Source organism: Aythya ferina (genome assembly GCF_964211825.1).
Source record: "Aythya ferina genome assembly, chromosome: 3".
Taxonomy (NCBI): domain Eukaryota; kingdom Metazoa; phylum Chordata; class Aves; order Anseriformes; family Anatidae; genus Aythya; species Aythya ferina.
The window spans coordinates 22,225,303-22,250,786 of NC_140298.1; the positions used below are offsets into that span (position 1 = coordinate 22,225,303).

Below are 25,484 nucleotides of genomic sequence, written 5' to 3' on the forward strand. Positions count from 1 at the left end.
CCTGAACTAGACCCCACCAAAAAAACATACATTAGAAATGTAAGTGAGCTATGGAAATGTATAGACCATGAGCGTGATAAATCAGGAAGATATTCTGGAGGCAAAGATTCTATGCTGGCTGTGCAAGTAATAAGAGACTGTGATTTCACAGTGAGTCCAGCATGTCCAGGTGCATCATTTGTGTTGTACAGGGCACTGTGTCACAGGGTGCTGCACAAGCAGTTAGTCACGTTCTCAGAGGCCAACAGCACAACAACATGCCTCAGGCTCCAGCCCTGCCAGATACTATCCACAATTTTCATCCAGAGTCTGAGAGATCCCAGATAACCAAGCTAGTCCAAAGCAACAAGGCAGCTCTGAGGTTGAGTCAGAAAGTTAAGCCCAGGGGTCAGAATCTGGCCCTGAACCAGCAGGGCACCCAGGCAGGCAGGACCAAGGGCAACAGCAGGCTGAGGAGTTGCTCCCAGGGCAAGGGAGCTGAGGCCTCAGCCACAGCTGTATGGGCTAGCACAAGCTTTTCTCCAAGAGCCATCAACAGGGCTAGAGAGTGGTGCCCCTGCAGCAAAACCACCTAGAACAGGGGAAGTTCAGGAACAACACACCCTCAGGAGGCAGCAGATAATCTAGAGGTACCTGCACTTATGGCAGCCTTCCTATTTGTGAGGCAGCATTTGCTCACCAACAGAGAAAGATTGCTCTTTTCCTTTAATTTTGATACGAGAGCCCTCTCAGATCTTGTTTGTATGCTTTTCAGTCTCTGCCTTACTTCACAGGGCTATTTTCTGATGCTCTAATAATAGACCACACTGTAATTCTCATGACTAACACTTAATTCTTGATGTAATCCAGGTCCTACCTCTGCTTGTCTGGAGTTCAATCTTGACTGTCTAGCAATTGCTGGAAATGAAACTCAAACAGAAACTAAGCAATGGTTGAGTGAGCACAGAATTTATTATTCAGCTCCCTGCTAATATTACACATAGCTTAATTATCATCTACCGTCTCTTTCAGAACTCTGGATATGCATGGTAGGTATTATTGACACCTCACAAGAAATAGTCATACTGTGTCTGAATCCTGTTCTCTCCCTTTGCTTCCTTGTTTCATTCTTGCATGATACCTCACTTATTTATAAACAGAATTACCGAAAGTCTCAGTTGGCTGATCTTCCCAAATACTGTTTTTCTTGGTTAAAAAAAATAAATAAATAAATAAATAAATAAAAACAAGAATAGTACCACCCTGCAGATAATTAGAACTTAAAGGTTTCTACTGCATGTTAGCCTGACACCTCAGTTCATCCATTTGACTAGTGCTTTTTAAAACTTAATAGCTGTTTTACTGCACCATTATCAGGAGGCTTACAAAGCATTGCTTTCTCCAGCCAGGAGAAAGTGCAGTTTGTGCAGTCCATCATTTACACAATGACTTTTCAGCAGGTGCAAAAGAAAGGGTAAGTAGAGGACTGTATTACAACTGTATGCTTTATATAGGGTTATGTAAAATATATTATTATACAATATGTGACCGCATACATTTGTGAATAATATATAATATGAAACATCAATGCATTAAAATTGCATTGATTCCTCCCTCCTGAGCCTTCTTTTTTTTCTTTCAATAAAGATTTCACAGGGACATCTGTGGTTTTTTGGAAAGTGCTTTAAGGCATTTCTTTTAAATATGTTGCAAATATGGAAATTGATTGATTGATCGACCTCATTGTGAGGCTAACGTTAATAAAGCTCATTGGCAAGTTATCAAGAGACATAAAACAATGCCATCTACGTCCTTTCACCAAAAGGCAGAAGCACTTTTCCTGACTTTCTGTGACAGCTTATTTGTGAGTTTCAAGGTCACTGTGGCTAAATCTCCATCACTTATTACTGGCGAACTTCGATTGGTCTCACTGCTTGCTGTTTAACGAGCAATGATCAGAGCAAGAAGGCTTACTTTCAAAAACACGCCTAGTAGTCTATAGCCTGTGTAGCCTATAGAGGCTACACAATAAAGCAGGTTTCCATTGCCTTAAAAGTGGCCACTTCCTGTTGTGACACTGAAATGAGACTGCTCAGCACTGTGCAATGTCAAGATCTGTATGACAGGGACAATGCTGCATCCCCTCCACCACCCACATCTCATTCCCAAGGCAGGGAAAAATTTGAAGACCCACCTTTTACCAGCCTTCAAAAGAAACAGGACTCTTAAGTCAGGAAATCCTTAGGAAAGTGTTCCCTGATCTCTGCTCATAGGAAAAAAAATATGTATTATTTTTCTACTATTTTACTTTCCAGTGTGATGGCTGTCAGATATTGTCATGAAAAGTAATCTTAGTGGAATATTGCCTCAGACAGTTCCTCTACTCATCATGATCCCATCTCACAATTCTTACAATTTAAGATTAATGAAACCATCTTATCATTTACACTACCTTGTAACCCATCACAGTCGTGTCAGATTCAGGTATTTATTCTACTAAACACACTAATTTACACCTGCCTAGATTGGTCTATATTTTTTCCCTAAAAGACAGCCTGTCTTAAGACATCCAGAAATGAGAACCTGCTTCTGCCATTAGCACTTTTCTCTGGTGACTGATCAACACAGCTCAGTGAAAACATTTACTTCACTTTCAGTTTAAATGGCCTCAGCTTTGTCAATTTTTCCTGTTATAGTATTTTTTCCACTAAATTCAATAGCCCTTTAGTACCTGCTATAGTCTGTGATTATTGGGTTATAACTAAGATATCTTGCAAGCTGAATTTTGGTGAGGGAAGTGGGCCAAGTTCTTGAAGTCTCCTCGGATGGCATTTTCTCCAAACACAAGAATAATTTCATAGGCATTTTTCTGCCCAACCTTTTCTGCAAATTTGATTTAAATGAGGAGAACAAAACTGGACTGACTTCCACTGTTGTGTCTAAAAGAATCATTAACTCACCCCTCTCCAGTCTTTAACATCCCTGTTTATGCACTTAAGAGCCCCATTAGACTTTTTGCCACTTTATCACTTGGGAGATTGTGTTGATTTAGTCACAACTTTTAAGGGTTGCTACTTTCCATGATACCTTTATTAATTCTCTAAGGTTTGTCTGCATTTCCTTCCACCCTGTGTTCATCACTTTACAAATGGCTGCAAAACATGCTATTTGATTTGGGGCACACCAGGAAAGCAATTCACACTGTTCAGTGTAGCTCAAAAATCCTCAGCATAATTTACTAGTGCTACTCAGGGAAAAAAAAAAAAAAAAAGTTGAACTGGAATTTCCCTATTTCCCTTGGAGTTTTCCTAATCAAAATGTTTTGGGTAGATAGCTAGATTTCAACAAAGTTGTAATAGAAACCAGGCACAATAATGAAGAAATGGAGCTGTGGGTCTTCACCTCCACCCTGCTGTGTGGGAAATGTAAAAAGTTATGAAATCTCATTCCAAATTGGAGCTTTCCAACTCCCACAACCCGCAACAAAACCTGATTTAGAAGTTTGAGTCCTCTGCAAAAGAGGATTACCTTTCTCCAGAGCTCCATCACTTGCCCCTCTACCACTCTGTATCATCTGCAGCTTCTCACTAGCAAACTGGAAAAGCCATTGTTTATATGGAGAATAACACAAGGAACATCATTAATGCCTTTTTAATCTGTTTTGAATGTAGTACAGCAGCTGGGGACAAGGAGTTAAGCCAACCCTAGAAGCTCAGCCAACTCTATGGACCATTAGCAAGTGATGACTCCGGTTTCCAGACTGGGAAATCCTACACAATTTGTTTCTATTTACCCTTCTCGTTGCATCTCTTCCTTAATATTCCTGAAAGTGGTGTCTGTTAGTTTGCCTTGTATGATATTTTGGAATACTCAGTATGATAACGTTGTGTTGTATCTTCTACCACCAAATTAGTATTTTGTTCAGTAATACTTTGTGTCAACTTTTACCAGTATCTTGAGATTCAGGGGAAAAAATCCCACATCTAACTTTTCCTTTATCAAGTAAAAGATTATTTGTAGTGTTTCTAAGTTCCCCATCTTCAAACAGGCGCAAAGGTTAAGTAGCCATATATTCTGACACGCATAACCCTACCATGTAGCAGAAGTAGTAAGGATCACACATCATTGTTTCCAGTGGAGGTGTATTCCAAGATGCAGAACAGCTGGTTTTGTAATCTGGTTTTAGTAGATGTTTTGTAAGTCTTTTTCCTCTCCTTTTCTCCATTGCTTCTTTCCTTAGCTTATTTCCTCTCTCACCACTTGACCAGCAACAGCAGCTCACCATTCAGTAGTGTTATGGTTTAACCCTGTCAGGCAGTTAAGTACCACACAGCCACTCACTTGCTCCTCACAGCAAGATGGGGAAGAGAATTGGAAAGGTAAGAGCAAGAACTCATTGATTGAGATAGAGACAGTTCACTGGGTAAAGCAAAAGCTCTACACACAAGCAAAGCAAAACAAGGAATTTATTTGCTGCCATCATACATCATGCATTCATTTGCTACTTCCCACCAGCAGGCAGATATTCAGCCATTTCCAGGAAAGCAGGACTCATCATGCATGACGTTTTTTTGGGAAGACAAATGCCATTACTCCAAACATCCCCCCTTCCTCCTGCTTTACCCCGCCTTTTACTGATGAGCAGGTTGTCACAAGGTATTATACACATATACCCCTTTAGTAAGTTGGGGTCAGCTGCCCTGGCTGTGTCCAGCTTCTTGTGCACTCACCCTCCTCTTTGGAAGGGCATCATGAGAAGCAGAGAAGTCCTCGACTGTACAAGAACTGCTCAGCAACAGTTAAAACACTGGTGTGTTATCACCACTGTTTTCATCAAAACTCCAAAACACAACATCATACAAGCCTCCATAAAGAAAACTAGCTCTAACCCAGCCAAAACCATGACAAGCAGAAAACAACTTGCTGAAGAATACTGATGATAAACTCTTCTCCATTCCATTCTGAGCAGGACCTGTTAGATGGTTGTCATTCAGGATGTGAGACCCCAAACAGACACCCCGTAGGGTTAGTTGTCACAGGAAGGCTGTCAGTTTCCAAAATAATAATAATTCTCCAAAGGAAGATGAGTCTCAGGATACCTATAGCTAAGCCACAGCTGTGCTGCAGGCCTCCTTTGGATGTTGGGCTTGCTGATTGTTCTCAGCCAGGGAAGGATAACATTTACTGGGTTATTCATTTCAATTATTAGCTTTTGGACCTTCTGATTGGTCTTTGCTACACATCTATCCATATGTGCACAGCAGGGCCTCCATCACATTTATATATAATCCACATTATGGATCCCATGGATTTCCTCAGCCCCACTGTGTAAAGAAAGTTTTATAGCAGTGATCCAAAACCAGACAAAAATTGCCTCAAAGAGTCCTTTTAATAAGACCTGAGGCATAAGAAAAACTAAGGAAACAAATATCCAACAATGACAAAAAGCATTTCTAACCCGCTGATTTGACTAGAAAAAGGCTGTATCTGCACACGCAGGCTGACCTACTGTTTGAACTCCAGAGAGTCCTTACTGCAGCCCAAGTCACAGATGAGTCTCTGCTCGAGCTTGAGTTACGTGCCCAAAGTCTGCCCCTTCAGAACAGAAGCACAGAACAGGTGCTCAAGACCTGTGTTCATGAGGATCAACCAGGACTCAAATCATGAGCAAATGCTTCTTTGTACACATTGTTTGTTCACGTAAAACTCTGTCCTGAATGCTGAACTGCACCCCTGTGCTCCCACAAATACCTTAACCAGCATTTCAAGCATTGTAAGGTGGCTGCCTCAAGCTCTGAGTGTGGTGTGTTGCCACAGCCCCTAGATGGCTTGAGAAGGTTCTCTGTAAGACAGGAGAGAGCCCCATAAACACGTGCAGAAGGTGAGAATGTGGTAGAAGAAACAAATATTTGTAAGTGGTTTCACTCATCACCTGGGAGAAATAAAACAGCAGGAGTTATGTCAGCCACCTCTTCAAAAATGTTTACAAACACCACTCTTCTCACCCCTTGTCACCTCCCAGACCAGAGACAGAAAGCAAGAACACTAGTACATCACACCCCTTAATATCAGTTGAATCTGTGATCTGTGTTCTGGAATAGTGCTGACGCCTCTCATTTTCCAGTATTTTGTTATTTTAAAATACTTGGACTTTAATCTCTTCTCTCTCTCTTGAAAGACCAGCAGAAGGACTTGTCAGCAATTTACCATGGGAGAAAGAAGTGGACTGATAACACAGATCTCACCAGCTGTATGTACTTAACATGAACAAGGTGCACGCTCTGAATGCAAATACACGGCTCTGGCTTCTGTACTGAGAGCTTAAGGCCAGATGCTCAAGGCACGTGCAGGAAGATGCCTGCACTGCCCCATATTCTGAGGCTTGGTTCACAGAGCTGAGAAAACAGTACTAGGACCTGATGGGGATCAGTAGATCAATATGTCTAACCCAACAGCAGTGAACATTGAGGAAGTACAAGGGGTGCAAACACAAACAGCAGCCAAACTCTTGTTCTCCCTGAAGAGCCTCTTTTGTTTGTCAGGAACCAAGTTCTGGGCTAGATGATCAGGTTTGGCCTGGAAGCAAAAAACTTCAGGCTCACACAAGAGTACAGAGCAGGTAGCAGTGCAGCACCACAGGACTGTCCATCCATGAGTTCCTAAAGGGTGCCCCCTCTCAGGCAGGGTAGCACTTGGATTTCACCCCCGAGAACACAGCCTGGATTGAGGGTAGTCTTATCTCAGGCACATGACAAACACCATGCAGCTGGTTCTGCACCAGCCCAACATCAGGTCACCTCCACAGCTCTGCTCCCTCCTGGCACACAGAACAGCTGTGACCTGCTTGGAGCAGTGAGCTGGCTGCTCAGGGTAGAGAGGCTCTGCCATCCACATTGTGCGGTTCAAACTGCCAACACAAAAATCAGGCTACTTTTCCACATGCAGACTGGGAACAAGGAAAAAGAGTCCTTTTAAGGCTGGTGCAAACATTTCTGCAGGATGAAAATAAAAGAAACTTTTGTATTAGCTCAGAAATATCCCCCCAAACTCCACCTGCTTCCTTTTAAAATCTGTTGCCCAGGTCTCCAATGCTGTGCCTAGAATGGTACTAGCCTAGTTTGGGAAGGGAGAGAAAATCTCTAAAATGATTTCTACCATTACTGTGAAGAAGTTCATAAGCAGAAATAAAGGATTCCAGAAAGTTATGATGCATGGCACCTACCTCCCAGCATCTATTGATTTAAGCCCTTGGAACTTGGTTTCAGCCTTGACCTCTGAGCTGTATTTGCATTTGTTGTGCAATACCTGGCAAGGCAGTGCCATGCATAAGGTGTCAGCTATCCAAGTCTTCAATGAAATCATCAGAACAAATATGAAAGAAAAAGTCACCAGACCAGTATGGCTGCTGTATGGGGTGAGGAAAACTGTGCTTGACTTGAGAAAGAAAGTATAAGATAAGGCTTTAGACTGGGATAGGAAAAAAAAAAGAAAAATATATATACTACACGTAAGAAGAATGTCAGGATCATGGGAGCAAGATGCTGCAAGTTCCTGCAAATGAGCTGCAACATAGCTGTGGTACAAACATTTCAAAAAGCATTAGTTCAAGAATATTTGTGGATAATTACCCTCTATAAAAGCTCTAGGGACAGGATTTTCAAAAGCACTGAAGTGCCCCTTCCCCTCTGCTGCCAAAATCCAGGGGGCTTCTGCTATTGACATCATCAGGAACCGCATTAGGATGAAGCAGACTGCTTTTCAAAGTCCCTCTGAAATATATGCAACACAGCCAAATAGCATAATTCTTATAGGCCTACTTATATTTACTAGGCCATCAAACTAAATTTGCTATATGATCCATGAAATCATAAAAAGCAAAAAACTATATACAAAGAAATAAGCCCAAGCTCTTAAGCTCAATGCACAATTTTACACTATTATTTTTAAATATGATGGCAATGCCATAAAAATGCAAACTGCTGTCTTCGAGACTGGTCACACATTTAGAAGGCTGTCACTGGAGTACACTGCAGAAGCAACATGAGTGCACCCCTTCCATAGGCTTTCACCATTTCCAAAGTTTGCTGGAGATATATCCTTCCCTCCTGTTGCTCTGTAAGGAGACAAAGTACGATGGGGGACATGTTTTGTTGGCTTTTTTTCTTGTTGTTTGTGTTTTTTTTTTTTTTTTTTTTTTTGAGAAGGAGAGTGGAGAATTGCTTAAGTAGTCCTTACAAGAGGATTTACTTCAGGCACAGCTATCCCCAAGACAACTCCCAGTGAATTAATTCTGTTATCCTGTGAGAAAGTGTTGAGGAAGGAAGGATGGTCTTTGACTCACTGTAGGATGGGTGCTTTCACAAATAAATTCATAAACCCATAGACATCTGAAATGTTATAGCCCTTAAATTCACATTATTTTCCTTGTTTCTCTCTTATGCAGACTATAAACTGTTTCAAACTATTTTTTTTTCTTTTTTTTTTTTAAAAAAGGCAGTGCTACTCAGAAGGTGTCAGAAAGTGAAGGCTCTTTCAGGTGCCAAGCTGAAGGCAGGCTCCTGAGGCAAGCTCTCTCTTATTACCACTGCCTTGAGGAGAAAGGGTACAGGTTTTCCTTATCACCATGCCCTCCTGCTCACCATCCCCTGCCACCCACATGCAAGGAGACTTTGGGGTCTTGGTGGCTGAGCCACCCCCTTCTACAGTGTTTTACAAGGATGCCAGACCCCTCTCCTGAGGCCATTGACCATTAAAAGGAGCAGAAGCTCCAGATCCCTCTCTTGCCTCATGAGGCAGGGTCAGCTATGCACTCTGGATAAAGAGTGCAAAGCCTCTCACTAAGGACTATAAGCATCAAAGACAGTGGGATAACTTCTATAAATACAACTCCTCTCACTTACCACGTCTATGATCAAACGCTAAAGGAAATGTGCTGAATTGGAGGATGGTCATTTGAATTTGGGAAACTCTACTGGGATGCCCAACTGTACTATAGATTTGGCCTTGTGTCTTTTCCCATAGTAATATATATCCCTGTCCAACTCCTTGAACACATCCACAGGCACTAGAACACCCCAGAGGGATTTATGGCCAAACTCTTCCTAGAGTGAGCTCCCTGTAGTCAAGGAGAAACTGGAGGTGGCCTCTAATGCTGAATGACAAGCTGTGGCCAACGTGGAAGATCAGAGGTCATAGCACCACCTACCTGTCACAGCACCACCAGGACATGCCTCCTCACGGTGACTTTGTCCCATATCATGCCTTCACGTACGCCATTCCCCAGAGGACAGGCATGAGTCAGGGAGCAGCTCTTGGCACGGCCACACAAGAGACAATAGAGAAAGGAGTGTATTATTGATGACAAAGAAAGCTTTTTGTTTGGTTTTGATATTTTCCAGCTCGAGGGTGGGTGGGGTTGTTTCATTTTTACAAGGCCTGCTCTTGAGGGCAGATCTGGCAGTCAGCTCCAGTAAACCACCAGCACAACATCCTTACAGACTCAGTGTCCAGACTCAGTTGTTAATGCCTCAGCCCATTAATGGCTCCTCACATGGCTGACACCTCCATTTTCACTGGAGTTTATTTACAAATTTACCTAGAGAAGTGTCTCTTCACTGGCCTCATTCTCCCTCCACGTGGCTGTCCTCTCTTGTCTTTTCATCTTGGATTTGTTGTGTTTTGCATCAACACAGTTTTATTTATGCCACATAAAAATTCATAAATAATGCCTTTGTGACCAGTGAAAAATTAATAGGGAAAGGCTCTGTGTTGTGCCACAGCTCAAGGGTATCAGAGATGAGCTCAGAAATCAGAACAGACACGTCAGCCTCTGTGATCTTACAAGGCCTTCTGTGACGATCTCTGGCTTCAAGCCACGTCTCTGAACTCAGCTTTTTCTGGATGCCAGAGGCTGGTTACCTTCACTTCATCACCGCAAACCCAAACCAACTTATTGTTTTGAGAAATGGAATCTGTGCTGCCCTAAGAAAGTTCATTTCTCCTAAATGATGCATCACACCTGCAGCAGCCAGAAGAGGCTCTTCTCCTTCACACAAAACTACCGTGGAGCTGCTGAAAGCCCTGACACAAATTGCTGCTCCCACAGAAGGAGGGGAGGCTGAGGCCAAATGCATCTGTCATCCTCAGGGCCTTGGTGATCCTTGTTACATACAACTTGGCATTCCTCATTTTTTCAGCCTCCACTAATGTTAGGTGGCTCCTGAAACACAAAAAGCACATGTGCTCCCTGCTCCAAATCGCTTACACAGAGGGAAAAAATAGTGAGGTGGAAGAACTGGATGGAGATGGGTGATGAAAATAACAGGATACAAATATTTAGCCATATCCTTGGTATTACTACATTACATAGTGTACATGTGGTATATATAAATAATAATTAACTGCAAGTGCATAAGAAAAGACCATCAAGATGACAATTGCCAAACAAGAAACATGCCACCACTGAACATGATCATGAAGCCCACCAGCCACAGAGTGCAGAGTAAAACAGGGGGTCTGTGTCACCGCCACATGCATAGCAGTTACACAGTTCCCACTCTGTCCATTTCTTTTCTCTGTAAGATTTTCCTTTGTGCCTGGATTGATACCAGAGAGGCTTAGAAAGAAAGCTTAAAAAAAAAAATAAACAAAAAAACCACTATACTTCTTCCACGTGAGAGATAAAGCATGAGAAATACAGAATACATAATAGAAAACTTTTCGGAGAAAGGCACTTCCTCAGGCTTGATTTGAGTGCTGACAGGAAAAATGGAGGCAAAAGGAGGCTGCAAGTCCCCACACACTGGTAACTTTTGCCCTCACTGGTGTCCTCGTGTATCAGATTTGGCAGCCCAGCAGTAGCTGTGAACAGCACACGATGACATCCTTCAGGACGTCACTGCACAGGCACAGATCAGCAAGCGAGATAGTGCCTGCCTACCCTTGTGGAAGAGACCATGCAGTCCAGATGAAGAACTTGTGGTGGAGCTTCTTTCTTTTCCCACCACCAGTAACATTAAAAGGACCTGAAGAGAATGTGATGCAGAGAAGCAAATAACTTCATCCTAAAATTAGATTACTTAATATTCCAAGTACAAGAATACGCGAGGATCCTCCCTGGCATCCAACCACACGGCTAACTCCTCCTGCAGAACTGGCTGCCTAGCCAGTCCTGTTTAGAAATTTCTTTAAAAGCTCATTTCTGTGCTTTGTCTCGTCGCCCTCTCTGCCTGCCAAAAGCAAACTTCCCCAGTTTGGCAGCTGTTTTGCATGTGATGTCATTTTTCAAGTGCTTTGCAGTGTGCTACAGCATTTGAACTTCCCAGGCTGGGTTCAGCACTTACCCCCCACCACCACCTATAGAGAATACAGCCTCAAAGCATCAGGCACTGCATCAAGAAGGCAAAACCCAAAGCCACGTTCAGCAGGGTGGGCTCAGCAATCAGTACATGAGGTCCCAAAAGGAGGAAAATGGCCACATAGTGCCATTCCTTTGAAAACACTGCTGTTTTGTCATGATTACCTGAATCAGGGCAGATTTCCACACATCCATAGGGGATCAAGGTGCACAGCGACTTCACTGGGGTTGGCAGCGCTACCTTCCTTCGTACATATTCCTACCTGGCTCTGTAAGACAAGAGCTATGCAGTTGTACTTCAAGTGCCTATAGGCAACACGTTTTATGTTCCTTTTCACCTACCCTCCACACTGGCAGATTTCAGCCAGATTTGACAGAAAGCAGATGCCTCCAAGTAAATTACTTTCCAACATGCTTTGGGAAAAGAGGTGGCATGGTGGCAGAGACACCTGAGAGATGAAACCTCAGAGCACCCAGTTGAAGGAAAGGCTGTAGTCAAGGCTCACTGAGTAGCACACAGAATTAACACAGGCTCTCCAACACCCTTCCTGTCTCAGTTTTCACCAGTATAAGCTTAAGGTCCCAAGCCATACTAAACGAGTTAAGGCTGACACAAGCACAGTATTTGTGCCTATCTGTTCTGAGAGTCAATTTTTATTGACCCTCAGAAAAGATAGGTTCAAGCCTCCATCAATTTATTAACGCACCATAAGTAAAACAGTGCACTAATTAGCAGAGAAGATCAGCACAGGCAGACACTGAAAAACATTTAGGTCTCACTTACCCAGACTGACTCCTTTCTGAAATATTGCTAGTTTACTTTTACTCATATGGGCAAGTATTTGTGTATCATTTTAAAAGGCAACACTTCCTAATGCCCTTTAAAACACACAGCAGTGTCATTACTCTTTCTTTGTATGCAAATCCAACCTCTGAGCAAACACCAAGGCTTTCATAAGCAAGCAAAACAGTTGAGCAGACAGCACACTCATTGATGCCACTGAATTTCATCAGCACAGCTCTTATCAGAACATTTTCTGGATAAGTTTTTTTTTTTTTTTTAAGTGTCAATTTGACACATCCCAGCACAAAGATCAACAGCCATTCCACCCTCAGCTGCTGAGCTGAGGGTTTTCTCCCATAGCAGGCCTACTGTTTTGGCAAGGGCCTCCACTGTTGGTCCATTTTATAGCTTGCTTTAAAGTGCAGAGCTTCACACACATTCACAAGTCAGAGGTTGATCTGCAGGACATCCCCACTGCTCTAAGTGCCTGCACAGAAAATAACCGGCAGACCAAAGCTGCTGTCCTAGGGAGGACAGCACAATGACTGCAAGTCTCTTCCTCCTGCCATGGAAAAGAAGGTTTTCCTTAGCAGGCTGTCCCTTAGCAGAAGTCAACATCACTTGTGGGTGCCTGGCTATCTCCATCTGCACCCTGCCTCCTCACCTTCACCCGTCCCCACCAGCTCCCTGTCCCCCAGCTCAGCAGCCTCCTGCTGCCTGCACCCATCCCACAAGAGTCAGCACCCAGACTCCAGCCACCTTCAGCAGGTGCAGGACCAGCCTCATACCACCTGTGGAGCAGGGCCAGCTTGCTGAGGGGCCAGGGTACTGCCTCTGCCCCTTTTCTAGGGCACCAGGCATCCTGCCCAGCTCCTCCACAGCCAGACACCAGTCTTCCCTGTTACCATGTGGATATACAATATGGCACAACAGGAATAGACATCCCATAAAATCCTGGTTCCTCTGTCAGAGGGCAGCTGGGTCATCCTGCATTGGGTTAGGAGCGAGGGCAGGTCCCCAAAACATGCCACAAAGGAAGCAGCTGGCACAGGATCCATGGCCAAAACCCCAATGATGATCACCTACAACCTCAGGGTTCATCCCAGCTAATGATCCAAGGATGAATTCACTCCACAAGCAGGTGCCTTCACGGCTGCAGGACCAGTCCCAAACAGCTGGCAAAGCTGTTCACAGATTAGGTCCTGTAGGGCATAAAATGAAGAGTAGTGGCACTTGAATTCAGCCCAACCTAAAGGCTCCTGGCAACTCAAGTCCCTCCCCAGCTTGCTCATACTGCCAGGGGAGAGCAAACAAACCTCACATCCGTGTGTCCACCTGGCATCCAGGAGACAGCCAGCACCAGTTTGCCACATGGCATTAGGGCACTCTGTTAATCCCAACCTCTTTGAAGTGTAGAGATATGACATTTGCTCATCTTTAGCCAAACAGCAGCAGGGAAGACCTTCTCTTACCATGTATGTGGCCGGCAGCAAGCCCAGCGGCTCACACAGGTTTGGTCTGAAACCCTCAGAGCAGCTGTATCCCAAAGAAATGTTTAAGAATAACAAGCACATCAGCACTAACCAAACCCTGGTCATTTCATTGCACTTATCACTTGGAAAGCCACACAGCCAGCAAATTAAACAAGCTAATCCGGCCAGTGTCAAACACTGCCAAAGCACATCAGTGAAGATGACGGCAGGCTTTGCCCTTGGCTTCTGCAAGACAGGCAGTGTGCTCTTTATTTGCTCTTCTGCGATAACAGGTATTGAATGCCATGCAGGTGCTAAGTCTGGAGAAAAAAAGCTGTCCCTGCAAGGTCTTCATGCCTGCAGGGAAGAGGCAGCATCAGTGCATCTTCACTGCCCCCATGCTTATTCAGCCACATGTTGTAATAGGGATCTCAGTATTGTGTGGCCAGCGTACAGAGGCATTTTGTCCGCAGCCACATTGTTGGTGTATCAACTGACATTTACCTCAGCTCTCTTCCTCTCCTTTATTGTGATTCATGCTCCATACTAATTAAACAGCACATGACAAATACATCATTATTAACAGCAGCTGGAGAGCTAGTAAATCTTGCAGCAGCCTAAACAGAACAGCCATGCACTGCAATAGCATCCTCTGGGTGCTGAGACAGGGCTAATGAAGAATGCTGAGCTGAGGCAAGGCACCAACACCTCCTGCCAAGCGCCCATGAAGAAGTTCCAGACCCTCAGCAGTGAAAGACATCTGCGTGCTATGTGCACAGACAACTGCAGGTAATACCAAATCCCCATCTTACTGCTCTGGTTATGTGCTGCTGGATGAGGGTAGCTCAGCTGATGCCACCTCCCCCTCACCCAGCCCGCAGTCACAGAGAGACCCTTTGTGTGCTGGAAGTCTCACTTTGCACAAGGATGCTGCTCCACATCAAGCCCAGAAAACACACTGACATAGCTTCAATTTCCATCCTCAGCTTTCTCCTCCTGTTCTAGGGCACCTCAGGAAGATGAAGCAGCTTGCGCTGATGTACGCTGCGAGGGGACAAAAGCAGATCATCAGCATCCTAGAGCCAGGCCAGAAAAAAATATAGGAAAACAAAATTATCAAGTTATTGTAAATGGTAGCCAAGAGTTAAAATTCCCATGCACATGCTGCGAAGCTCTTCTTTCCAGAGGGCAATTGCCCAACAGGCTTTTAGGATCCTGTATAGTTATTGCTTTTTTCTCTATTCATCTTCTGTTTGTCTCTATATACAAAAATATTGCTGTCAGGCAACACAGCAATGAGGAAGCAGCAGTGATTTGTGATGATTTGGTGGAAGAATTCTTGAAGAATAAGAACTAGATGATGCACTTTTACAGCAAAAGTCTGCATTTTTCTTCACTGTTGTCACGGGTTTATTTATACAGAGCAATTCATGTAGAAAACCTCCCCCCAGCACTGGGCAATCCAGGGCACAGACACACTGAACATCACAGCCCACAACTGCAAAGTAAGCCTGGACAAAAAAAAAATAATAATAATAATAAAAAAAATGGTTTGACCGAAAGACCTTCAGGGATTTTACATTCTTAAAGGCTTCTGGGTTCAAGGGATGTTCCCAAAGCTGAAGTGTCTCAAGTGTTTGCACAGCATAGCCCGGCATAGGAAGGGTGTCTCCAGCAAAAGACATTAGAGCCTGGAAAAGCAGACAGATTTTGACTCCTTGTTTAACTAGGAGAAGCTGGAGATTTTCTTTTTGTTGCTGGCAGAAGTACAACATAAAGGTACTCCTGCTAGATTTAGAAAATTGTTTCATGAGTCAGGCAAGCACGAGAGGAACAAACTGCTGTCAGCTCACTGGCAAGGAAAACAAAGCTGTAATCCCCCTCCTTTGGTTTCATTCCCTCCCAAATGCTTCTTAAAGTGCAGGTAAGCCAGACATCACAGAAATCCTTTTATCCTCCACTAGAAAACAGCATCTTCTAGAGCAAAGAAGCCATCCGTATGCTGAGCAGAAGCAGACAGCAGGCTGCCACAAGCATTTCACACATGCAAAACCCAATGCTGGGAGGAAGGCCAGGCAAACCCACTTAGGCAGCCTGTTTCTCTAGGACTCCTACAATTCCTTATGACTTCCAATCAATATTGTGACTAAATCCTCACAAATAACAAGCTCCTCATTTCAGTCTGACAGACCTCTGCCAGTTCCTGTGAACATTCTGGCAGTCAGACCTCTTGCAGAAGCTACTAGATAACACGTTTTTCCTCTGTATGAATACCTACCTACATGCCCATTTTTATGTATGCATGAGCCACAAATGCCAGCCTGGTTTCCCAGCACAGATGGAAAAAGCAAGCCCTCTAGATAGCTCCCTGGCACCTGAGCCACTGAAGTGTTGGAGCAGTTACAGCTTGCTTCTGACCATGGCAAGCTCTTTTATAAGGCCACATCCCATATCTAGAGGAGACTTTCCAAGTTAATCAGCTAAACAAGAGCAACAGAGACCCACAAAATGGATGAAGAAGGCACCAGAACCAGCAGCACCCCAGCTGTTTCACCCTCGGCTTCACTGCAAAGCACCCCTAGAAGCTCTCCACATCCCACCTGCCTCCTGAGGTGTTGGGGGCTGTCACAGTGCCCACCCAGCTGCCTGTCCTGCCCTGCTGCTGGGCTCAGAATTCACCTCTTGGCAAGGGAAAGGTATTGGGGTATTGGAGAGACAACCAGCATTTAGGAAAGATGTCCCAGGATACCACCAGCACATGCACATGGCAAGGAGGAGACCAAGCAAAGCGGCACAGTGCACGAGGGAGGAAGCACAAGCCCCAGGTCAATCTGGCTGCATGCCATCAGTCCTCAAGTAAGGGCCCATGAATGAGGCCAGACGCCAGCCGAGCAGGAGCACAGCACACCCAGCCTCCCTGGCATGAGAGCTGAGCTGTGCCCACACCCACAGAGAGCTCCACCAGAAACACAACAGAAGCAAATCCACCAGCCTTTTGCCCCATACAAGGGGGAGCCCATCCTTACCCAAATCTGCAGCAAAATCCATGAGCATTTGGCACGTGTTTGATCACCACAGCAGGATCTGTGGGGGATCCAGAACAGCCAGCACATCTGCCCAGCAGGCCTGAGCCATGCCCGTGCCCCTGGATGCCTTTTCTTTGGGACCTGGCACAGAAACCCCTGCACTGGGGCTGCTACTCTGAGGCCACGTGAGGCAAAGCCCTCATGCCACACTGTGACTGCATCTTCAGTGAGCTCCCATGCTGTAAGGCATCAGGTTCCTTCACCCTTCATTTTAACAGATCTCATCAACTACACCTGCCCTGCATTTCCTGCACTTGGGCACAATCTGCCAGCAGCAGCCCCGTGCATTAACCCTCTGCTTAAGCTCTGCAAATATAGGACGGTTTGCTCCTGTGTCCTCCTGGCCCTCCAGCTGTAAATTGTCTTTCCATCATGACTCATCTGATTACTTGCTGCCAGGGGCTCGGGGACTGGTAGCTGGGCTAAAGCTGATCCTCCCACCCAGGACACAGAAATTGGTGTTTTGAGACACTGCATCTGCACCGGGCTGGTGGTAAGCATGTGAAGCCAGCCACTGCTTTCACCAAAAAAAAAAAATAACAATAGAATTTGAGTGCTGATAATCTTTCTATCACTCTGCTGCACCCACCTAGAAGGATCCCCAGGCAGAGGAGGGCAAGAGAGATGTGGCAGAGGCTGCAGGACCCATCAGGGCTGAGCAAATACCACAGCAGCCAGCTCTGGTGAGCTTTGTCACAGCTCCCATGCTAGCTGGTTACAGCTACCTTGGGCACACAGGCTGTAAGGTGATGCAGCAGGACATGCTTTAGGGGAATTTAGTGAGGGGATGTGAGAGGGACAGCATCAGCATGCAGAACTTTTGCTGTCCTTGGCAGACCATTGGACTGAAAGTCACTCATCATGCTATAGGCAACACAGAATTAATTTGGTCGGGCACAAATGACATTTTGTTATCATTACCTGGTGACTCAGCGCTCTATATTTTTCATTTTCTGCCACTGCAAATGAGACAAGAGCCTCTGAAAAAGGAAGGCAGACAGATGTGAGTCCTGTGATAGGGACAATGGAGAAATGTGCCACAGAGCTGGTACTGCTGGCACGACACGTGAGCCCTGTGACAGCTGGCAGAGGAATGAGTGCAAGTGATGTGAAGCCAAGCCATGTAAATTCATCATGTGCGCAAGGAAATCTCTGCATCTGCCAGCACCAAGTGCGTCAGAGCTCAGGCACAGAGCTGAATCTTACACCCGCTGAAGTCAGTGGTAAGGCTCCCGTGCACTAGGATGCATTTCTTAATGCTTTCTGTAGGTAAGAGCTAGGATCCCTGCACAAGTCTTTCACTCTCCTACATCACGAGAAAGTAAAGCTCACATGGAAAATAAAACACAATGGCTTTCAGCAAGATGTTAAAGCAGCCAGCTCATCGACGCCACACTTCAGAGGTGAGGCTGCATTTTACATCACTGAAACAACGCGTCGTTACTGGGGAAGAGGAACAGAGCCCAGATTTTCAAATCCAGAGGGGTTCTGCTGCGGTGCCGCTGGCACCCCCTGATGTGCAGCGCTGCCTGCATGGCCCACACCTACCAGCCCCAGAGGGACCTGCAGCCAGCACGCCTGAGCACCCCAAGCAGAAGGGGACAGGTTGTCCTGGTCACTGCAGGGTGCATCACCCACAACAAAAGGTTAGCACAAGTTCTTACCATTGCATCACATCGTTTCAGGTAACGTCGGTGGAGGTCTTATGGAAATTCCCACTCCTCCTTTGGGTCAGGACCAATAACTCGCAATGGGCTAAGGGCCAGTTTTATCCCAAGAAGCCTGCCCTCCTCTTGTGCTTTTACAGAACGGGTGTCCCATCAGAACCAGCTTCTTAATCTGTCAAAAGTGATAGCATCCTCATAATAAAACCAACAGCTCTGCTAGATTGCTACAGGCATAATTAAAAGAAACTGACTGACATTTTAATATATGCTGCTCTCGGATCATTAATGGGGTTGCTGAAAAGATTCCTTGGTCTTAAACTATAAAAAGTGAGCTTGTCGAGAGGGAAAGTGTTATGGCCCTAGCCAGCACTTGGACTTCAGTTATGAACTAAAACTAACACAATTCAACTGCAGCTTAACTGAGACAATAAGCAGGAAGATTTTGTGCTCCAGTAGGTAAAGAGTTGGAAGCTGAATGGCTCCTACTTGCTTTCTGGAGACAGAGAAGATGAAATTCTGATTCCTTCTATCCTGATTGAGACTTAAATTCATTGCTGTTGGTAGAAGCTGTCCCAGGGAATTCAGCAGAGGCATTCAACACTGCAAAAAGTCCTGGAGGGACTCGGCAAAGAGGTGCTTACTGTGGATCTCTCTGAGCAACAGGGTGTAAAGTGCCCTCTCCTCTCTCCTTTTCCTTCACATGCACCCCTCTCCTCCAGGAGGGGCAAACATCTCAGGGAGGGAGCTGCACCGAGTCCTTGCAGGGCTCAGGTTCCTTCATAGCCCTGCAAGAAGACAGAGCTCAAGCAAGGATAAAAGACAAATGCATCAAACTCACCAGCTTCCCTTACAATTGCTCCACAATGAGTCAAATGTCAAGTTTTGGAGAATTTGCCCATCTGGAGATAAATGGGTAGACAGATAGTTAATCTGTTTCCCTCTGCAGAAGAACTAACTGCTGTTGTTTCCCCACGACAGTTCCCAGTCCCCAGAATACATCTCCACAAGGTACAACAGGGTCGAATTAAAGCATGAAGGCCGTACCTCTGTGCCAGCCGTGGATCAAGAATATATGGCTGAGCTTATTAATAACTTTATTCCATGTCAAGATAGGTTTCTCAAGACCAGCTACAATAAGGGTGTATTAAATCAATCACAATCAAAACCCAGTCTGCCTTGAAGTGACTTCCAATTAGAAAGCAGTAACATTATTAAAGGGCTCAGACAGCCAAATTAAAGAGCTACACTGCGGAGGAATCATTTCCCAGAGGGCTGATTTTCATCATCCTCAGAAATAAAAGCCTTCAGAAGCTCAGATTCCTCATCAAGAAACACATTATCAAATTAAAAGACTTTCTAACATTATGTCACTATCAAGTTTTCCCTTTTTGGAGACTTTTTTTTTCTTCTACCTAACTACCACCAAACTGAACGGGTAAAATCATGAAGCGGTGCCTTCTTCACATCTGAATGCCCACATTTGATCTAAAATCTTGATAAAGCACAGGGCATGGTGACAGGAAAATATTAATTGCAGCTTTGTTGAATGGATTATATTTTTAGCCGGGGAACAAAGAGCTTACTTGATCATTCAAAGAATCAGGAGCGAGTCTGAAATGAAGTGATGAGCTTGGATTAAGGCGACAGATTAGAAAGTGGAGTTTTGCAAACCAATTTCAAAACTACGAGAGCAAAGAGGACATGATCCACTTATCTGCTTACTGATCTGAGCAGTAACCACCTCGGTAACTCCCAGGTGCCTCTGCCATACATTCATAATGAACCAAGGGCAAAAGCAGTACTTTCCCTATGCCTAAGAGGGGAAAATATACACATCATATGCAATATTTGCCTAGCCTGAACGTTTAAATATAAGCCTAGAAAAGCCATAATCTTGTATCTGTATCACAGAGTTCACCAGATATTTGAGACACGTGGTAGAAAAATAATCTCCAAGAGACTACAAGAAAAAAAGCATCCATTATCTTGTGTAGTGGACGTTAGGTGAAGGCCTAGCAGAATCAGGAATGTCAGAGTTTTTGTCATATTCTCTGGTAAATACTATATACATGTATGTACAAATCGTCTCTGATCTGAGACTGTTACAGTTTACAGTCATGCAATATAAGTCATTTTCTCAATTGGTGGGAGAGCCAAAACAACAACAACCACATTGAAGGAAACCCCCCAGCGTGCATCACTCCTGACCTACAATATTACCTCTCTCACCAACCCATCCCCACCCCTCACATTCACTTGGCTTCCAGCTCAGCATTTGCTTTCATTCTCCCGCATCCTCAACCCTTTTTTTCACATTTGTAATTGCAATTAGTTCAACCCCCAAACAAAAGCCATTGAGAAACAAAAGAGTTTTGCTAAAAAGTCCAAAATAAAATGCTTGAACTTTCCCAAGAGAAACTTCATTCAGACAGCTGGCTACATTTGACTAGTAAAGTCTTCTGGCTGACATGAAGCTGCTTTCCACCCCCCTGCTTTTTTTTCCTTTTCTGGGGGGGGAGGCGGAGGAAATAACTGGTTGCATAAAAATGATACCCAGACACATATCTGCCCCTGTCTCTCCCCTCTGGCATTCCCTTGCACCCACCCCATCTGCCCCTGTGGAGCCAAGGTAGCAGCAGCAGCTGGGGCAGGGCGAGCAGGCGGTCCCTGTACGTGCAAATTCTGTATAGAGGAAAACCAGCTGTCAGGAATCTCGTCCCAATTCACCCATGATGAAATATTTCAAATACAAAATACGTCAGAGCTGATGCCCATTCCTGACAGTACAATTTTCGTTTGAAACGTACTTAATGGGGAGCTACCAAACCAGGCATATTTTGAGCCGAAACCGCAGCAGCCACAGAGCCCACTGCTACTGCAGCTACAAACATCCGTGCACAGCCTGCCCACGTGCAGAGGAGCCCTGGCCTCTGCTACAGGCAAAATACATCAGTGGTCCAAACCAGGAAGGAGGAAAGTCTTTCATAAGTTACCATGCAACCTAGGGACGGACTGCACCTGAAAGAAGGGTGTTGATAACTCCGGTTGACATCTTTAACACCTTTTACATCTCCTTTTTGTTCTAGGTTTTGAAACAGCAGCTCGATTGAAATGGCAGAACTGGGAGGGAACAACGGGGGAAGAGACAGACAATATTAAAAGAGCAATAAACCAGAGCTGAAGAAGTATAGATGTGGCTCTGAACGGCAGCCTTGGCTGCTGTGCAGCCGTGGGTCCAGCTGGCGATGTCTCCCTCACGCTCCAGCCTCTCCATCTCTGTAGGGGAATGGAAATTGCTCTCCACTTCTTTGGGGTGTTCCTCAGCTGTGTCGATTCAGTTGAATCCAAAATGGCTTGAATGAAAGATTTTTCCATAGCAAAGAAATTTCATATTTAAAAGAAAAAAAAAAAAAAAGATAATTTTTTTTTTTCCAACTTGTTTGGCCAATTAACCAGGCCTGTGCCTTACCCCCATGAGGAGACATAGAGAAGGCATATGCAAGTTTTGTCTTTGTCACCTGCCTTCTCCCCCTTCCCTCCCTCCTTGGAGGCTGTGCAGGAGCCCAGACATGAGGTCACATCTTGCTGCAGCGCTTCTGCAGTTCTGCGTAATCCTAACCCTAAATGTTAAACCAGAATGGAAGAAACTGGTCTGCAGGTTCTCACACGGGGCTGCAGGAAACACCTACACTAATTTCGTACGTTGTTGTCAGCAGAATGAACTACACTTGTAGCAGCTGCTGATTTCACGCCTGGCTCTCCAATTTCACAGGCCTGACACGGCAGGGGTGCAGGACAGCCGTGACTCCCAGGCACACAGGCAGCCAGTTTATTCCACGGCTGCCCTGGCCAGTGACTTAGGTGGGCACTGATTTAACTAAGCAGAGCTTTTGACTCCATAGCACAAGAGTAAAAAAAAAATAATATTGTGGACTACATTAGCACCAGTTTATCTATACTGACAGCAAAAAGCAACAAACAAATTTGGCAAGGCAAGACAGATGATGGTGATATGAATACCCAGGCAGACAGCACAGCCTTGTGTACTTTGTCTAAGAGCTCTTACGTTTATGGCTTTATAACTCATGTCAAATTCTTTCTCTAGAAGTACCCACCTTTAACATAAAATATGCCTTAGAGCACAAAACTCTATCTGCAGGCACAAGGTCAGAAGTGTTTTGTGTGTAGAAATATTTTCAAGCATCACATCTGGGATTACCATGCTTCCTATGAACAGCAACCCTGACAACTGCACCTCTTCTGCCTTGCCCTAGGCACCAGGAGTGCTTTGTGCCGGAGGTGAGACGTCAGATGTGGATGCCACAGCCCCAGCATCTGGTGAGCTATGCACTGAGGCCAACAGATTTGCTGCTTTTCCTTCACATTAAATCTGCATGTAGTCCACCAGCAGCTGCCAGCTACGACAGCTGTTTTTTCCTGTAGCGTTTTGCTTGCAGCAGAAGGGACGATCTCTCTCCTGCAGTGACTGGCACCCAGAAGCCCTGATCCCCAGACACAGGCACTGACGCTGCCTCAGTACAGCTGTGTGCATGGAGCACAAGGTCATGGATGTTCTGCTCCTTCTACAGAAGTCAAAACGAATTTGATGAAGTCAAAGGATCCTTCAGCAACGAGAAACAAGCCAGGGTAAGCCAGCACACTTCCTGAAGATGAGAGAAAGTTTGAACCTAGCTCCCCATGTGAATGCTGCATTTGGTTGTACCTCCCAAGCGCAACACCCTTGCCCAGTTCAGCAAGCCCTTTCTTTCTACCCATGTCTTATTTCTTCTCCCTGAAAGGCACTGCTGCCTTCCTGAGCAACCTTCCCCAGCAATGGTTTGTCTATCCCCAGGTGCTCCCAGCCTGCAGGGGTGTTGCACTGCTGCAACACCAGGAGGGATGTGGAAGGCCAGAAGAGGAGTTCACTCAAGAAACCCTCACTGCAGAGGCTGGAAAAAGTTTTGGAGATGTAGATGGAGCATGAGAGGGGCAGATGGACAGTATTTCTGAAGCCAGGGAAATAGTTTGGAGCAGAGGGAGCTGGTGCAAATGGCGACTCGTTGCTGGGGCATCATACTTTTGCAGGAAAGACCCCTTTCCTGATTCACTGTTACTTGCCCGGATCACTGAGGCAGACCCGAGAGCCACTACTCTCAGGAAGCAGCACCAGCCAACAAGGTTTTAGCCCCTACTTGTCCCTGTCCTCAGGAAAACACTGAGGGCAGCTGACATACATTTCCTCATCACATACAGCTCCATGGCTCCCAGCTCTGGCCTGGGACCCTTCTCACCACCAAATTACCTTCCCGTCAGCACTGGGAGAGGGGCAGAAGGATGCAAAGAATCTAAGACTAGGACAGGACATGGCCAGCAGCATTCAGAAGGATAAGCTGGTAAAAGAAGCTGTGAACAGCCTGGGTTAAAGTTGAAACTGTGTCCTTGAGTACAAAGCAGCTGTGGTTAGGCAAAGTGTGCATCACAAGCACAGCTGAGAGTTGGGCACCTTCCTTTTCATCACACGCATTATCCTGCTCAGCAGCACCAGGCGTTTACTACAGCTCAGCTTCTCTGCATGGGGGTTGATAAAAGGTGAAGTTTTGCAGAGCACCAAGGCTCCAAATAACTGAGCTAAAGCCAGGATTTGAAGGGAACTCTCCAACACCACAGAGCTTTCATCTGGTGAGCACGGTGTGCAATGAGAAGGAAGGATACAGCTCTCTGTGGGCTTCTGCTTGCTGCTCATCACCTCCACACTGGGCTACACTGAAAGATCAGCTTTCCAAAATGCTCCACAGACATGGAAGAATGACCAGTAAAGAGGTGCATCCATTCCGTCTCAAAGTATTCCCCATTTCTCCCATCTGCTAGTACAGCCTGTGAGAAGACAGGGAGTCCAGCTTTGCTGCAGCCCTAAAACACCCTGCAGCTTGCCCAGCCGATGGAAGGGGGGCAAGAATCTGCACAACTAGATTTGATCAGGTGTCCTTGGCACTGGCATTCGCTGCTGGTCTGGGCTCCCCTTTACAACCATCAGCAAATGAAATGTGAATTTCATCTGCTGTGAATTTACGCAGCCCAGGTGCCGAGTGGTGGAGCAGCAACTGGAATGGGAGCAGCTGCCCCTCAAATCAATAACATGCAGAAATGCCATGGCATTTACTGTCATTTCGTTGTATCTTTTCTCCATAAGGAGGAAGGATATTGTGCAGCAGGGGTTATATTTGTGGTATGCAGCTAAAGGCTCCTGCAAGGAGCTGACTACTGGCTACAAGATGCTTTTACAGTCAAACCCTGTGAAATAAGAGGCTCCCCCTTCCTGTTCAAAGCCACCACTGGATGTAAGAACTTCAATTTCTTCTAAGGCACTGTGGGATTTTGCAGCCTAAGAGCAGAAAAATCAAGTCCTTTTTAGCTTTCTTTTCATCAGTAATAAATATCCTTTTGAATTCACATCAAGTCCCATGAAGCAGCCAGCAGACTCAGTGCCTGTTGCTGCTGCAGAACTTTTGTTTCTCCCTTGTCCTCGTCTCCTGGTCTGATATTCCGCACCCTTTGACTTTCCTTCCAAATTTCTGGAGGGGTCAGTGAAGGCAAACATGCTTCTCCAAGGAGCCTTCCCCCATGCTGCCTCAGCCAACCTGCCTCTGGAAACATTGAAATGAAAAGTTTGATATCTGCATTGCAGAAGATAAACACCTTGGCAAAGCAGGTCAGGCAGTACCCAAGGACAAACCTCTGCTTAGAGGGAGGTAGATTCAGACCAGGACCAAGGGGAGGTAAGTGGAGGAAGACAAAACCACAAAGGTGTTGGAAGTAGCAATAAAGATACTAATTGCAGGATGAATAAGGATAACATGAAAACAGCCTGAACCACAGATACAGGCAAATACATCCATACTGTGGGTGGGCACCAGTATCAGGACTGGCTTTCCAGTCTGATAGTTTTCCTGAAGTGGTAAGGAGCCACTTTAACCAAGTGGTGCACTTACAGAGGGCAGACCCACAAGTGCTCCACACAGACCTCTTCGCTTACAACCCTGATGACTTTTTGCTCACCCAGATGGAAGTGTCCTATCTTATTTTCACCTTTTTGCTAAGCAACACACCACTTCCTAACTTGCTCTTTGAGGTACTTTCAAG

At 45.3% G+C, this 25,484-nt stretch overlaps 1 long non-coding RNA gene across 4 annotated transcripts in view; it reads right to left on the minus strand.

Annotated features, from left to right (window-relative positions):
- Positions 1-25,484, minus strand: part of LOC311434028 — a 224,997-nt gene that overhangs the window by 35,524 nt on the left and 163,989 nt on the right. Inside the window, exons 7-9 of one of the 4 annotated variants that reach the window (XR_014691215.1) lie at positions 19,183-19,243; positions 18,342-18,516; positions 14,097-14,635 (exon numbers count right to left, since the gene is read on the minus strand). The exons of 1 other annotated variant lie outside the window; for it this stretch is intronic. This is a non-coding gene — a long non-coding RNA (uncharacterized lncRNA). Of the gene's footprint in view, positions 1-14,096; positions 14,636-18,341; positions 18,517-19,182; positions 19,244-25,484 lie in introns of those variants that run through there. 2 more of the 4 variants (XR_014691214.1, XR_014691216.1) reach the window with 2 other exon arrangements.